We start from the raw sequence: 17,436 nt of genomic DNA, 5'->3' as shown, positions 1-17,436 counted from the left end.
CTTTCCAAGGTGTTCAAGTTTTCCCAGATCAAATGTTCAAAAAAGCTTCAGCAAGGCTTGCAAAAGACCTACAATGCCACCGTTTGTACCCTGCTGCTGGGTTTTATGCTCAGTCCTTTCTCCATCAGCACCACGTGGAGCAGCTGATGTGTGAAAGCTGAGTCTGACCTAGTTACAGCCTTGAGGTGCTTTGAGAGGCATGCCCAGGCTGGATACCTGGGAAAGGGCTGCCAATATTGGGTCTTCTTGGCCAATACCTCAAAACAGAAAATATCCTTCAGTGTCTGCAACCATGTGCTCTCAGGTCCTCCTTAAAAGAGACTCCCCATCCCCTGCATGATGCATGGTGCTCTAGCATGGCAACTTGGAGCAACTGAGTAGAAAACAGCAGTTTTCTGAGCTAGGATGGAGGGATGCAAATGGCATTTGGAAGAGGAAGAGCAGGAACTGAGACCTGTCAAATGAAGACTGAGAGAGAATGGAAATATAAAGATCATTTCCCTCCAAACAAGAACTTTGAACCAAATATTTCAATATCCCTTATACAACAAATTGAGGTAACTTATTGCAGACAGAAATGAATATGTAATTTTTATGCATTCACAGGAATTTGAGAGGCTTAAAAGCTCCATAATATTATAGTCTACAGCCTTTACTGGAGACAGCAAAGACATGCAATGGTGTGATGTTTAATTTGGGAAGAGAACACAGTTTCTGGATCTTTTTTATTTTTTATTTGCATTTTTATTTGAGAAAAATAGTCTAGCCTCATTAAATATTTATGCCTCGTGAATTTACCCAGGTGAATTGTGTGAAACAAATACAGAACAAGTGATCACCCATTCTGCTTGGAAGAGGCATTAGCATGAGAGTTTTGGAACAAACTGAAAGAGTGTTGCAAATGCACTGCATTGTAGTGACATGCATTATCTTTTACTACTATGCTGCTTGTTTAAGTAAGGGCCACTATACCTGCTCCCTGTTAGGCTTAGCTTTCTGATTGCAAGACTGAATACAATGAAGGAGTAATTCTGGAGTAATTTATTTTAAATGCCACCGTGTCAAAATGGTTAAATGAATTATCAGCTTCAGAACAGACCATGTAGCATGTGAGGTTAGCAATGGCAACACTGGTTTTACTTGTTTCTCTGTGATATTTAGTAATTTTTGAACTTTCCTGCCTGCAACATTATGAGTACAAAGAACTTTTTGGAGAAGTCCTGGAATCTAGAAACATTCTTTTGGGTAATTATTTGGCAGAGAACAATGGTACTGTGAGGAAATAAAATGCTTTTCTAGGCTTAAAAATAGCCAGCGTTAACAGGTCTCTAATCTTGCACAGATCTGTCACTTGGGCAATGTAGTCATAAAATTGAGTACCGAACACTTGCATTCTGATGTTTCCATTTCTTAATAATTCAAAGTGCTTGCCAAACATAAGGAAACTTAAATTCCAAAGATGCTCTGATGCTGTGTCAAAGAGGAATCAATCATTTTCCAATAGATGATGTCCAGGAACGATGCCTGCCAGAATCTCAGTGGGAGGCTCTGAAGGCATATTTTCAATAACTGAAGGCAGAGGCCAACTTATTTCACACAGCTCTTCAGCATGATTAAGTTTTCCAATGCCTGGTACCCACTTTGAAGTAACCATGGCTGTTTCATCTTGCTTTCTGTATTTCCAGTGTTGGATTATTTACCTTCCTTCATCTCCAGCTCTCAGTTGCAGGGCTTCTTAGTGGCTGACACTTGGCAATTTATATGTATGAAGGATGTCAGCCAGTGAGCTGGTCATGGATTAGATCACCCATCTGTGTCTTCTGTGTGCATGGACTCACAGAGTCCCTCAGGCAGGAAGGGACCTCATGAGGTCTCTGGTCCAAGAAGGGTCAGAGCTGAGTTCAGACCATGTTGCACAAGGCTATGTCCACTTGGGTCTTGAAAGTCTCCAAGGTGATGACCTCTTCTTGGTAACTTCCTCCTGCACCCCAGGTGGCTACAGTGAGGTCCCACGCCAGGTGACACTGCCAGGTGAGTTTGGCCTGAGGAGCTAACTTGATGGTGCCATACAACTGAACACTTGGGCAGCATTAGAGCACAAACGTTCAAAGACTTTTCCTACCTCTGGGTCGTGCCTTCCCCTGGTCTCATATCATTGTTACTGTTCACCGCCCAGGGGAAGGGTGTCTTGTGGAGGGCTAGCGGAGACCTACGGATTCTCCCTATCAACCTAAAGAGTTGTATTTAAGATGGGAAAGGCATAGGAGGGTGCTAACACACCCCAGTCATGATAGTAGCATAGCACATGTAAACCCTGTGTGGGAGAAGAAAAGACTTCACAGACCCAGAAATAAACACAACTTCTATTATCCATCTGCTAAAAGTGACTTGTCCTTATGTTTTCCACTCTTAGAGCTGTGGACTTGGACAGGCAACGGAGGAAACCTTCCCTTCCCAGAAAATTTAACCAAGCTGGATGAATTTCTGGGAGAGAGCTTAAGTGGCTGACACTGATGGGAAAGATAATCTGTGCTAGGGTGAATGCTTTGCTTCACTGACTCAGACATTGCTCAGTTAATGTTACATTCAGTACTTGCAAGATCCCAGCACAACCCTTGTGGCTTTCCCCATTGGTTTACTTCACTGAATATCAGTTCCTGGTAGGGCCAAAGTGGAAGCGGGAGAAGAGAAGCATGCACCCACAGACGCAAGTAATATGGGCCCCCACAACTGAGCTAGTGTTCTGTGATAAAATAAAGCAAAGGGGTATAAAGTAGGCATGAATAAATTCAAGCTGGAAAGTAGGTGTCTAACTATTAGAGTAGGGAGGTCTTGCAACACCCTATTCATAGGAGCAGCAGGAGGCAAAACAACATGATTATTTTTAAGATGGAGCAACCCTGTGCTTGTGAAAGGGAAGTGTGGTAATAACAGGACCTGGCCTTGGTGCTCCAAGAAATCCTAGTGCTCCCTTGATCCATAGGAAAGGTGAGTGTAAGAAAGCTGCTTATTCATACAGGGCAAAACAAATTCATTTTTCTATGTTCAGGAGATGTGTTATAATGGACGCCTGTAATGTGAGTGAGCGAGGAAACACTCGTAGCTTCAAATGCATGGTACTCCATCAAAGCAAGGATTGCAGCCTCTCTGTATTTTAATTTGACATGTGGTTAATGAAGCCCTGGGAACATTTTCCTTGCCCAATTAATCATCGGTTATAACTAAATGTTTGAAGAGAAGTGTCGTGTTTCTGGGTTCTTTGTTTTTTACAAAAAATCCCAACAACAAAACCTTTCAAAAACAGATGTGTTGCCCTTACCTACTATTGGGTAAACAAGTCGTGGATTTTGGGGTTTGGGGTTTCATGACCTGTTTGTGCCACAACAGCTACCAGCATCTAGGACACATCAAGTGGTTTCATTTTGGCTCATGCACACATATAAAATCCACAAATGTTAAAAATGTGACTGCCAGAGCACTTACCCTCTCCTCTCTCACTGCCAGCCCTGGCCCACTTCAAGATGTGCTGCAATAACCTCCCTGTATTTCCATGTGAGTGTTCAACAGAACCTCCTTCATGTCTGGCTGACCTTCCACTGAGGGTGGTCTTCTGCAGCCGCTGAGCTAAAAATCAGTGATATGCTCCTTACCGTCAGGGTAGACTGTTGGGAATTCAATTTATTTCCAATCTGAAATACCGGTCCAGATAGACCTTCTGCAGAAGGTCTAACTGGTTACTGTTCACCACAGCTATTAGTTACCTTTCTCTGCACTTGTCTGTCAAGCCCATTTAATTTCCTTCTGTCATAGACTTTGTGGGCAAAGCAAAAGCAGTAGGTGTCATATATCTTAACCATGTCTCATATAACACTCATAAATAAGCTAAGGAAGCATGGTCAAGATGAAATGAATATTCTGGGGGGGTAAAGCTTCTAGAAAACTGTATCATCTGCAAAGTCAGAGGGATGCAGTGAGCAGGGTTTTGCAGGGGCTTAATCTGAGTCTAATACTATGCAACATTTTCATGAGACACATGATGATAGAATGAAGTATTGTATAAATTTGCAAATGACACCAAGCTGGGGAGGGCAAGGTTAGAACTGAAACAAATCTTGCCAAATTGGAAATATATTATGGAAACAAAATGAAAGAAAACACTTTTCAATAGGGACAAGTGTGGGGTGTGCAGACACTGAGGAGTAACAACTGGCTAGGCAGCACGTCAGTAGGAAAGGGACTACAAGCTGAACGTGAGTCAACAAAGTTGTAGAGCTACAAGAAAAGCAAAAACTGGGCTGCATAAACAAGCGGATGACCTGTAAGACACACAGATGGAAAAACCCAACCATCGTGTTACAGCACAGCTGCAGCTGAAGCTCTGTGTCTAGCTGGGGGCACTGCACATTAAGAAGGACATAACTACTTGGAAAGAGTCCAGAGAAGAGTAATGACAAAGAGAAGAAGCCTAGAAAACACAGTCTTTGAAGAAAGATTGAATTTACTTGTGTTTCTCCTGAAGAAGGGATGGCTAAGCAGGGACATCACAGGTTTCTAAATCATGAAAGGCTGCTGCAATGGTGAAGGGAACAATCATTTTTCAATACCCATAGGGTAAGACAAATGACTGTGGGCTAAAAATTAGCTAGGACACTCCTAGGAGCCTGGGAAGCAAAGCATGAGATAATGATCAGTGGAGGCAGGGAGGCCTTCAGTTTTGGAGGCTGCTAGGAGCAGACTGGTTAAACGCTTATCAGGAATGATGCAGATAGAGCTGACCCAGCTGTGGGTCAGCAGAGATGGGTTAAACAGCCTGCCAAGGTACCATCCAGCCCTGGAACTGGAAGTCACTGACCTGGTAAAACTACACTGGGAAATATGGATGAGGGCTCAAAGCTATTTTAAAAATGAGCCTGTACCACTTCAAAGAAACTACAGCTTCACAGCTCTTTTTCATGCCTGCCTGGAAACACTGGGCAGTTGTGTTGTGGGGAGATGGGGCTGTGTGATACCACTTGAAAGCAATTGCCAGAAAGCAAAGGTTTAATGCTTACCATCCAATGGCAGCAATAAAAAGTTTCTGCGTTAGTGTCTGGTTTAGTCTCTCACTTCTCACCATTGCAACATAACCAGGAAAGCATTTATCCCACATGTCTTCAGTTGCAGCATTTGACCTTAAGATAAAGAGAGAAGCAGTAAAAAGGAGATACAGAGTTTAGTTCGGGTTGGCTTATGTCTCAGAGTACATGCAAAATAAGGTATCTATGCCAAAAGGGCCCTGAACTACCCAGAAATCAGACCCTTAGGTAACTTCAGAGGCTGTCATCAAGCATTACCACTGCATCAGACACATTCAGTGTGCTTGAGCTCCTTTCAGGTACCATTCAGGCACCTCCTAACAACTGCATCGGTCTGGGGGTTATGAGAAAAAAAATGCAGGATCAAAAGCAGCCCTGTGGATCCTGTGGTCAACTGATCCAGGTACCCATAGCTAGAGCTGGTCCCGGCACCGCTTTCGGGAGTGGAGAGCTGCTGTTCCCAAAGGTTTTGTTAGACAGGACTCTCTCATGGTGTGAAAGGACTAAGAGGGGGACATTTTCATGAGTAAGCCCCAGTAATACATCTTCTGGGCCATGTTTATGTGATCTGTGATACATGACATGTAGTGAAACGCTGTCTCTCACAAAAGCAAATGTGCACAAGCACATAACAGTGCCGGTGCTTATAGTGAAACAGCTTTTGATAATGCCTTGGGATAAAAGGCAGTGTCTAAAAACTGTGGGGGGTTGATGTGAAGAATAACATGTGTAATAGCTTTTGGTTAAAAATACTTTGGTGCTACAAATACCTGTTATTTTTTATACTATTTTGATGGTTAGATACACAGGAGATGTTTCAGTGAGAACTGGAATTGTGCCTGTGTTGAAAATTTACTATGAACATTTACTTATCAAGGTTTTACAAGCAGTAGCTCTGAAGTTTAACCTCCATAATGGCTATGAAAAGTTCTGAAAAGACAGAAGCCAATCTGTCATCAAAAGTTGCACAAAGATACAACAACATGGAGAGGTGGAGGTTAATCACAGAATTATATTGTCTTGGGGTCTTCCTCATCCATTATACCACAGCAGGCTGCTACAACATGGATGAAAGAGATTTCCTACCTGGTACTAGTTTCAGTCTCAGCAAAATCAGCGAACAAAATCCTGCAGGGGAAGGTATTGCTGAAGTGGTCATGATACTAAAGATCTAACAGATTTGTAGAGCTGCATAAGCAGGTTTTTACATAAGATTTCTGGGCTGAGAAGGCATGCAAACCCCTGGAATGCTTTCATTGCAACCAGATGGTACACAAGACGGGATATGTCAAGTGGGAAACCATTAAGAGAAGGAGGTCAAATATCAGCCACTGAGGTGGTAACATCTGGATATTTAGTAAGCCTGTGTAGGAAGAAATTCAGAAGTCTCTTAGAGGAAGTGCTTCATTTTCAAATTAAAGTAGTGCATAGATGATGGAAAAACTCCTTCACTTCTTACACTAGCAAAATCAAGCAAGTTTTTTTGTCTGAATAACAGTTCTTGTCACGATCAGCACCTTTTATATTTGAGTGTTGAAATTTTTCATCTGCTTGATGATTAACACAGTGAGGCAGACAAGACTGTCTTTCAGCTCCATAACACACTGTATCTCCTAGACCTTAATGTGGCGTCTCGTCTTTTTCCCCTGCTTTCTTTTAGGACAGTGACAGCAGAAAAAGCTGTTCGCTGTAGTGCCAGAACTGAGTTTAATGAATTTACAGCTGCTGATGGAAAGAAACCTTATTTCACAGGTTTCTGTGATCAGAAATACGAGGTGATGTGAATAGTTCTGGTTGTACGTTTGCTCCAGCTTACATTGCTGCTGACAGTAATAACACCTTGACAGCCCTCACTCAATGCTTGGAACTTGAGAACATTTTCACATATTACATGACAATTGCTGTCGCCTTTATTCTTGTAAACATCAAGGCATAATGAAAATTATTTCATCAGCTTGAAGTTTGACAGTGATTAGTCTGAGTGTCAGACCAACAAAAACTGGAAAAATGATGATCAGAAGTGTGTAGTCTTCCAGGCACATCTGGCACACTTCTATTTCATGTAACTTTTTGAACTTGCTGCAATGCAGTTCCTCTGTATGTATGAAAGCACGTATGAAAGGCATACTTTTTTTTTCTTTTATCTTGAAATAATAAAACAAATTTTTGCAAAGAATATTGGTTTTTTTACAAATGGGATGCTAAACCAGAGATCACTCACCTAATCTGTCATGGTAGATTTGGGAAGCCAAGAGGAGCCTGAGTCATCCAGGTCACTGAGGTCCCAAATTGTATTTAGTTTCCTAACTTCATGCTGAGCTCAATAGGAAATTAGTTGCCTAAATAATTGTTCTTAAATGTTTTTGTAAAATCTCCAGACTTTTTAACAACCACATTCTAGATAATGGAAGAATTAAAAAAATGTCATTTTATATTAACACATAAAACCATCTGCAGATAGCCTGCTACTGATTATTTGAATGGTGGTAGCACTATCAGACCACAAATCCTTTGCTGCCAACTCAGTTAAAATAACCCCCCTCTCCCAACCAATGCAAATGGACTGTTCAAAAGAAATAAATATATCTCTGAGGAACAATTTTAATGCCTTTCTTGAATATGCTACATTTCTCAATAGGTATCTGAAGGTGAAGTCCTTACATGTAATAGATACAAATGAATAGAAAGAGACAGAATGAGATGGAACAACAGAAAGACACAAGTTTCTCTAAGTAACTGGGAAGAGAAGGGTCAAGAGAGAAAACATTTTGTTGTCTTGAAGTTGGTTTGAAGCAGTTTTTGAAATGTTTTATGCTTTAATAATATGGCTGGGGGAGTGGGGAGTTTTTGCCTAGAATAAAACTGGAAGAATGATTCACCTCATGTCTGCAACTGTTCCTTGATCCCAGTTAAGTTTGACACCACTAACACCTATGAGTCAGCGGAGGCTCCTTGGGATGGGCTTTGCCTGCCCTGTTTTGAGCCTGTTACAGTAGGATCTTTACCCAAGGCTGGAAATTGGCTTCCAGCATTGCCTGTGTCAGTTTTTCCTACCCACTATCAAATACCACCGGCCTCCACTAAGAGCAGGGATCTATTACTACATCCCATGATCTCTGCAATACAGCCATAATAGTCTATACTTTACTGTTTATGTCCAGGACCTCAATACTGTTTATCATCTCTCTCTAGCCAAGATAACAGATGTTCCCATAGGGACTTTGTGACCCAATGTTGAAGATGAACATCTGGACTGGTCAACTTTTAGCCTAAAAAAGGATGGCTGTCATAAACAGCAGCCAAGCTGTGGGAAGGATTTGCGTGTAATGCTTGAGGATCCCTTACTCTCCTTGAATTTTTATGTGCTCTGTGCTTAGGTTTAGAAAACAGTTCTGCTTCTAAAAAGATATGATGTAATTTGGGGATTTGACAAAGTAGAAAATAAGGGATCTCTTCCACATATGATGCCATGTTTTTCACATCTTATAATACATCTTTGTCTTGTTCGTTTCCAAGATTGCTCAGCCTCTGAGCTGCTTCAGCTTCCTATCTTGACTTGGTCTACAACTCCCCAGACAACTGTTACAACATTTAAACTTTTGGCTAATGAAAAAGCTTCTATCTTCTGGAGCCATTTTCCAAAAAATGTGATGAACAAATGGTAATGGGAATACTTGGAAGCACATTTGATTGATGTACTTGTTACATTTATCCAGAATGAGAATATTTTACAGTAGTTCCCATGATTTCTTTTAGTTCTATACCTAAACCTAGTTGTTTGTTGATTTTTTTTTCCTGGGGGGTGGTGAGGTAGTGGTGTTAGTGAACAGTCTTCTCTGTACTGCAGTAGGATGTACTGCTGGCTGTTCTGCAAAATGAAATAATTTCTGAGAGCCATTTTTCTCCAGATTTAAGTATCAGCCACCACCTCCCATCACAAATATTTTACATACACAACACATGGGCTCCTTCTTAAAAGATAAACATTAGTGAGCAATATTAACAAATAATTCAATAAATGTGGAAGCAAGATCAGTTTAAGCTATTTGCCAATAGTCATGGCAAGTCAGCAACAGGCCCAGAACAGAAGACAGATTTTTTACATGAAAGCAAGTGTGAATGCATCTTCCAGATTTCACTTCAAAGTATTCATTGCAATGTGAACTGTTGAACAGTGTTAATGGATAGTCCAGATTAAAAAAACCAACAAGTTTTCAAATAATTCCCCATGTCTGTAGTGCTTGCTCTGCATCTGTTGATTGTAACAAATTGACACTTAAACTAAGACCAACTTTGGAAATACAGAGTAAGGTGTTTGGGACGCATTTAGCAGATGTTTAAACAACTCTGCAAAGCTCTTCAGAGGGAAGATTATCTGCTAAATTTTTCACTTTGAAAAAGGTGATGAGTAGTTTTCCATGTCAGTCAGTCTGAGTAAGCAATCTCCACAGTGATATCACCTGGAAAAGCAATGATTAAGGGGTTAGTTAACATCTATGTCAAGCTTACAAAGTCATCATTGCTGCTAGTGATCACAGGTTTCTGGTGTAGGGGAATGGTTTTGTTTCTCATCTGTTAACTTCAGACTGAATTACTGTGACATACTTCACTTACACCTGATGCTTTTCCTGAAGTGGAAGGCAGCCCAGGATTCAGGTTGTAGCTTGGTACCGAAGGCTGCGTCTTTCCACAGTACATCGTGCCCATGTGCCGGGAACCGAAACACTCGTCTGTTGAATGCTGAATAGAGTTTCGTCATAGTGGGGTTTGTTCATAAAGCCTTTAACGGGGTTGTAATTATTTATCTTGGTCTCTGTCTCTTCCTGTGCCGTGCGGTTTACAGTCGTGGTCAGAGCTGGATTCCTGTTCACTGATAGATGATACAGTTTTCTTTTGGAGACAGGCTAAAAAGCCACCGGCATTTAGCTCTCTGGCTTTCCTGAAGGTACAGAGTAATTCTGTTGCATCTGACTTCAGGCAATGCACTAATTTTGTAGCTGCTGTTTCGCTGATTTATTATTGACTGGGCAAAACCGGAGTTTCTAGAATGGATTATTTATTTTTAAAAAACATTTCAACAGAAAAAAAGTGTGTTTTTGAAATGCTTACATAAAAGCTTTATATTTGTCTATTTTGCTTTTAATTGGCTTCAAAATTTGCAATCTCAAAGCCTGACATTGAGCACATCCTGCCTAAGCTTACACTGCCTTTGAACTTCCATCATGTCTTCAAAAATGAGGGAAAAGTACATTGGTTCCAACAGTGATGCTCCCTTTCATTCAACAACACAAACAAAAAAAAATTTTAAATGACAAATGTATTGTTATTTAAAAAATATGCACAGGAATGATTCCCATCTTGTCTGCTCACCGCTTGTAGATGTAACACTCTTAGCTTAAGTTCTCTTTACAAGCCCCCAGAATTCTAACTGTTGAAGGTTATATCTTTACCTAAGCATGGTCTTACAGGAAAAACTGAGATCAAATTCAGAAAAACAGTTCCTGTACTGCAGTCTGGGATTTTCAGACTTCCTCAAGCCTGGCCACCCACCTCTCTACTCCTCTAGAGCTTTGAGAGGAAAAGATTGGAGCACCCTGAGCTATTACCTTGGGATAAGGTCTTTTAACCTTTAAGGTAACTTTGCCACTGTAATTACTGTTCTTTAAGGTTGCACTATGTGATAATTTATATGCAGGAAGTTTTGGATGTCTCCGTCTTAAAATATTGTTTTTGTTACAACAAAAGACCTCATATGATTGTTAAATTTGCAGGAAAAAAAAGATTCAACAAACTCGTTTGTTTTCAAAGAGTATGTAAAAATAAAGTTAAAATATTATCAAAGGGCTATTTGGGAGGAATTTCAAAATACTTCTGCCAAGAAAAATAATTTTGCAAGCTGATGGCAAGGTCAATATTTGAAGTTTATATTCTTTAACTTTCTTAACAAAGTCTTTTCAGTACAAACAAAGATACCCTATCATTAGCCATCCACTCGGACAGTCCTGCTGGATTTTCTCTCTCATAACTCTGAAGAATAGTCATAAGTCTTCACGAAGGAAGGCAAAATCTTAATATGCCAAAAATGATATAAGTGAGCTGGAGGTGAAACATTTATTCCATTAGAGGGTCCTGTATTTTAAAAATAAATGGCCTTTTAAGTGACGCACAAGAATTTCCCTCCAGACTGGTCTTGTGAAATGTAGTGGCTTTGTCTCTGTCGTGGTTTGGGTTGGAGGCCTTTTGGTATATAAGAGGTTCTTTTAGTTCTCATCCAATTATTCCTTCAGATGCAGTCTAATATCTGTCTAGGGTTCCTTCTGGGGCAACAAAAATATTACAGTAAGTGCTCTATCTTCAGTGCAAAAGAAAGAAACAGATTTTAGGAAAGGACATTCAGGTACACTTAACTTCTGCTGTCAGCTGGCCTGGAACTATTTTTCCCTCCAGAGTACACCAGCAAAAGGACTTGTATTTTATCAGTCAGTAAACCTCCTTTTAATTCTGTTGATGGGTACAGTCCTTGAAAGCATCTCCAGAAGGCTGAGGGCATGCAAGTCATTGCCAGCCCTTTGTGGCCAGCGTACAGGCCAGCAGAGGAGAGGAAAAAGCAGTCTTTCACAGGGTCATTAGCAAGTGCACGATGTCAGCACCTCCCTTTTCTTTCAAAATGGTGTATTAATCAAATAGTGGTGGTACTGGCAGGGTGGACACTTTCTGCAAGGACCAGTATCATTCTTCCCATCCTGTAGGGACTTTCTCCATCTAGGTCTTTTAAAAGGATGCTAAATACCCAAAGGTTTTATTGCAAATCTGTAAATAACTACCTGCAGCCATAGCACAAGACTGCATAAATACTGCCATTGTACTGAAAGGTTTAAGTGCTCGTTAGAAAATATCACTATTTATTTTAAACACAAGGGCAAAGAATCAGAGGAAGCCTAAGCACAAGCCTTAAGGTGCTAATGAGTAGCTCTTGGTTTCCTGCCTGCCTGGGGATGACTGATGTACCCTGGCCAGGAAGGTTAGGGCTAGAGTTTATTGCCTTTTATTGTACAGTATGGCAATTTGCGTCTGGAAACTTCTTAGGTCGTTGGAGGAAGTGAAAAATAAAATTGAGGAGAATGCTTGGTCTCCCTAATTACATACCCAGGTGCTTTACTTAGTTCAGAGGTGGGTGAATGCTCCACTTCAGCTACAGCAAAATACTTCCATATTAAATTATTGGTTATGAATTCAGAGCGTGAATTTACATCAGCCACTGAGGTTATGTTTGGAGAAACTGCTTAGGTCTAAAACTAAAATGTGCCTGACTCTTGGGATTTATACTGTGCTCTTTTTATTTTTATATATATATATTATGCATCAATTTTGAATATTTGAATAATAAGCTAATAGCAGCTTTTACAGCTTTGATTTAGACAATGATTTCAGCTGATTGAGGAAAATCTGTAGAGGCACTGAGAAGCAGATCAGTTCATGAGTGTGTATCAACCTTGGTATTACTTTTTTTGTAACTGCTATTGTTAAAGAAGTAAATTGCTTTCTCCACGCTAAGCTGCAAACTTTTCTGTCTCACTGCATCAGAAATTAGAGTATTTGCCATAGAAAGTTGAAATTTCAGTTCTAGAGGATGTTGCTCAGTCTAAATGGCGGTGAAAACAAGTCAAGTAAATTGAAGTTATTTTCCTCTGTGATCTGAAAGTGATCAACTCTGATGACTGCATTTGTGTTTTGTGAAATTTTTAAAACATCATTTGAATTTAGAAGACCTAGCTTTTTGTCAGTGTTTCTAAAAATGTAGCTGGTGCTATTCAAATTTGTTTCCAGGATAGTATTATTAATAAAGGTACTCTAATAGGAGACCATAAATTACTCTCCATTTTACGAAATAAGTCTGTCTATATATGTGGCTTATCATGCCATGTCTGGGGACTTCATCTATTGCAGATGCCTCTTCATTCTCTTATGTGTCAAAATACTGGTTCCCTTCAGTAATAGATCAGTATTTCATTCCCAAATTCACCTGAAAATTAGAAAGCTTGGTTTCAAAGGAAAATGGCAAATGTAAAATACTGATGAAAACATAAAAAATGTCTTCAACTCTTCAGATTTTCTGGAATTAATTTGCCATCTCCTCTGTTCTTCTTACTACCTCTTTACATACACTTAGGGGAAACAGTGAAGGGGACCGAGGTGCAGGATTCAATAGCCCAGACTTTGTAAAACTCTGCGGATCACACAACAAAGGTGGCAGAGACCAACATTTTGGTACCCAAATGCCCTTGGAGTCAGGAAGAGGAAGGTGCTTCCCAGGATCTTGAGCCCTGGGAGCTTTTGGTGCATACCAGAATCAGAGGGCTCCTTGGGTTGCCTGAGATGGAGAATGACCTGGGGGGGGTAGCAGTTGGTACCACAGACCCACCAAAGTGGTGATACCACATCTGAGCTGGGCACACAGAGCAGGCAAAGGGGGAGGATAGTTGCTGCCCTTCACCCCCTGAGGTCTGGCTGGAGAATGGATGGAGCCACCTGTGGAAAGACCAGGAGGCAACAGCTGAGATTTGCAGCAAGGGAAACGTTGGTTGAACATAAGGGGAAAAAAAAATGCACTGGGGGAGTGGCACAGCCCTGGAAGAGGGAAAGCTCCATCCTTGGAGATGCATTCTTTGGAGAAGCTCAAGACACAGCTGGGCATGGTCCTGAACAACCTGACTTCTCTTTGGAGATAGCCCTGCATTGGGCAGTGTTGGACTTGAGGGCAACCAGCAGTCAATTCCAGCCTTAGCTATCCCCTGGGTCAATGACGCTCATGTAAGATATCCAGATAAGGCAGAGGTGTAAAGACCGAATAAAACATTCTCACACCCTTCAGAGGGACAAGGTGAAAGAAGAGAAATGGCTCCAGAAGAAAGGCTTAGAATAGAAATCTTGTTCAGATTCTCAGGTTATAGAAAATACTCTGTAAAGTTCTCTCATGGATGCACTTTTTGCAACATATGGTGAGAGATCAGTTGTCATCTGAAAGGATTTAGTTCAAATCCTTAAGTCAGCAGCAAGCATCACAATAGTCAGTGTTAAGCAGCTGAAAGCTGTTGCTATCAGGGCAAGACAGATTCTGGAAGCTAACTCCTCTTCCAATTGCTTATGGTATTGCGGGTTTCATTCTCATTTAAGAGAAAGTTCTTGTTACAAAACATTCACCGTGTCTGTAACGATGATATTATAATAAGTTTAAATGAGTGCAATTTTCTAAAATCCTCAAAAATGTTCTGCCATATTTTTTCTCTGCAAACTTTTCCAAAAGTAGCTCTGCCTTTACTGCCTTTGCTTGTTCTCTCCCTGAGAAAAAAGTAATTGTAGTGAGACAAGAGGAAACAAAGCCATTCATAAGTCAAGTGATGATCTTTTTAAAGCTGAAAATACTCTGAAGACAGGTAAATTCCTTCATGAACTGCCATATAAACAAAACTACTGCAGTCTTTAAATCTCATATTAACATAAGGCTTTATGAACATCAGTTGAGGCTTTCCAGTCCTCTGCTAGATACGCAAACACAACTTACCAGTTTTCTGAATTTGAATTCCCACCTAGAAAGGAAGATCATGCTTGGTAATATGATAATTTAAATGCAAATTAAAAACCTGACTTATGAAGGAGTCCATGAGCAATGACTTTTTATACTGCTTAGGTTTAAAATTCCTCAGTAACAGTGGTTAAAATGTTTTAAGTGCTAAATTACAAGTTAGCTTCCCAAACTAATTCAAGTGGATGGTACACTAGATTGCAAACCAAAGTTTGCAACTTTTCCTTGAGAGACTGGTCCAAAGCCAGTTGAAGCTAACTGGAATCTTTCCAGTGAATTCACTTTGGACTTTGGAAGATAAACAATATGTAAGTGCTTATGTCTTTTTAGTCCCCTTCTGCTCCCATGCAGGATATGGAAAGAAAGGGGAAACCAAGGAGTGGATACAAACTTCTGAGTGCTGGGTCTGAGGTGCAGCAGTGACACGTGCTAAATATCCCATTTCAGTGCTGTGGCAAATAGTCCACACAAACTGCAGGCAAACATTAACAGCCACCTCTGTTACTGGATGCATGGTCCACCATTTCAGGCCGCAGATCTTACAGGGGCATTGAGTCAGCCTCTGCAAGAGCAAAGTCCTTCCTTGGATCTGCCCCAAGGCTGCTGCAACCCCCTCACCCCCCTGATGTAACATACCTGCAGGAGACATCTGCGATGCGCCCAGAGTTTAGCTTCTCTTACTAGTAGCTGTAGGTGTCCATGTACTGAGTTTGAGAGCTTTGCTTGGCATGATCCCAGTGCTGACCCTGATCTCAATGTTTCCAAGTGTATGAAATACAGTCTTACGTCTTACCATGGAGCATGAGATTCTTAGCTCCATCTCATTCAGCCACCTGCAATGTGCTTTGAAGTCGAAAGGCTACCTGAACCTAAAAGATATTTTTGATGCTCACCTGTCTCATAGGTACCAGTATCATATGGCAATGAGCCAGTTTTGCAATTCTTTTCTTTTTGCATCAATGCAAATCAATTTTGCACAGGTAAGATCACAAAGCATAGAGGGAATCAAGACAGAAGCTCTAAAGAAGCTAGCTCAATCATCCTGCTACTGCTGGGAGCAGGGAGGAGAGGCAGAAGTAGGGTCTGTCACTCTTGGGAGGCATCATCCCTACCTACAGCTCAGGCACTGCAACCGTCACCCCCTGTTCAGCTCTTCTTATTTACACAGCATTTTACATCTGCATGGAGCCAGGTTGTGTGTGCTTTAGGTGGCAGGGGCTGAACTTGGTGAAGTGAAGAAATTGCATTGTCCCCTGCCAAAACTGCTGCGTCCACTAATTGCTACAGCCCCGTGGTGTTTAAAAATGCATTACATTTTAAAATGTTTTTGCAGGGCTAGAGGCTACCAGATCCCAAGCATTTCAGGGGAAAAAAAAAAAAAGAATGTTCTGAAATGCTGGACATCTGCATCCAATAATGGCAAAAATGCAAGTTTAAAACTGTGCTCCTGTCTGCTCTAGCTCCAAGTAATGATGCACAGACCTGTAACAATGAGTGTTTCCCAACAGATTTCTAGGGGTTTAGATGAAGTTCAGTGGCAGTGTTGGCGATAGATGCTCTGACGTAGTTGAATAATTGATGAAAATGTCTGCTGTGAAACGATTAGCTAGGCACCAAAACACACTGCCTGATCATGCTTCTTTCATTAGAAACACTTGCACAGCCAAAGCCTGAGCCCTCCCTCCCGCCTGGTGCTGAGCTAATTGCCACTTGCCTCGCATGACAAACTTCTCCCCTCTTTCTTAATGCAAAACTGCTGATTTGGCTTCTCTTCCCCACTTCGTTCTTAAGTTTAAACCAAGGGCTGGGTGCAATTCTTTCAAGGTCCCTGGTGTGCATGCTCACTCTGAGCAAGATTTTGGTATAGTACCATCTGATTTGTATGCATAATCTCTAAATATTAAATGTGAGTCCTAGCTCATTCTGAGGTCTTTTGTTTTGTTACCATAGTTAACATTTTATTGTAGGAAGCCTGAGCCTATTACCTCAGCTGCAATGCAATGAGTGTTTATGGTAAACTTCCCTTCCCCAGCCCCCAAACTTACCCACTCTCTAAGAAGCCCAAACCTTTACAGACTAATGCTTGTGGGCAGACCTGGACAAAAACTGTCTGTGAGTGTAAAGCAACATATACAATGAAAAATATGTAGCTTACAGGGTGAAACTATAATTATGTTGTTTCAAACAACTATTTTCTATCTTAGCTGCTGGAGAGGTGGAGGTGCTAAAACTAGCTACAGCCTAGTTTTGCCTAATATAAGGGGTTAAGGCATGGGACAGACACAAGACTAATGTGGAAAAGTGGGGCTGTAACTTTACTGGGACTGGAAAGCTGGCCATAACCAAGATGCTCTCTGGGCAAATACCCCTTATGAATTTCCTGTCCTTGGATAAAACACCAAATCTAGCTAAAAAGCTCCTCCTTGCTTCAGGAAGCCTGCTTGTTTGCCCACAGAGGTTAGGCTGGATGTCAGGACCTACTCTCAGCTGCTCGAAGGAGCCACGTGGCAAGTGCTGTTCTGCTGCAGGGCAGGATCCAGACCTCGCTGCACAGCGACCTGTCCTCAGCAGCACTTCCTTGCTTAAATATCAGCTACCTGTCAGTCATAGTCTTTGGAGCTGGCTTTCCAGGAAGATAAAAGCACTCTACGCACCAAAGAAAAATCTACAATCATCGACACTGGGCACATGGACAGAGGAATGCTGTCTGGGCAAAATACAAAAGGCAGCAATAAAACATCCTGCTGCTGTGAAGCGTTCCCATCCAGTCTCATGGAA

This window comes from Harpia harpyja, chromosome 1 (assembly GCF_026419915.1).
Source record: "Harpia harpyja isolate bHarHar1 chromosome 1, bHarHar1 primary haplotype, whole genome shotgun sequence".
In the NCBI taxonomy this organism is placed as follows: domain Eukaryota; kingdom Metazoa; phylum Chordata; class Aves; order Accipitriformes; family Accipitridae; genus Harpia; species Harpia harpyja.
Note: the sequence above shows the minus strand (reverse complement) of the source record.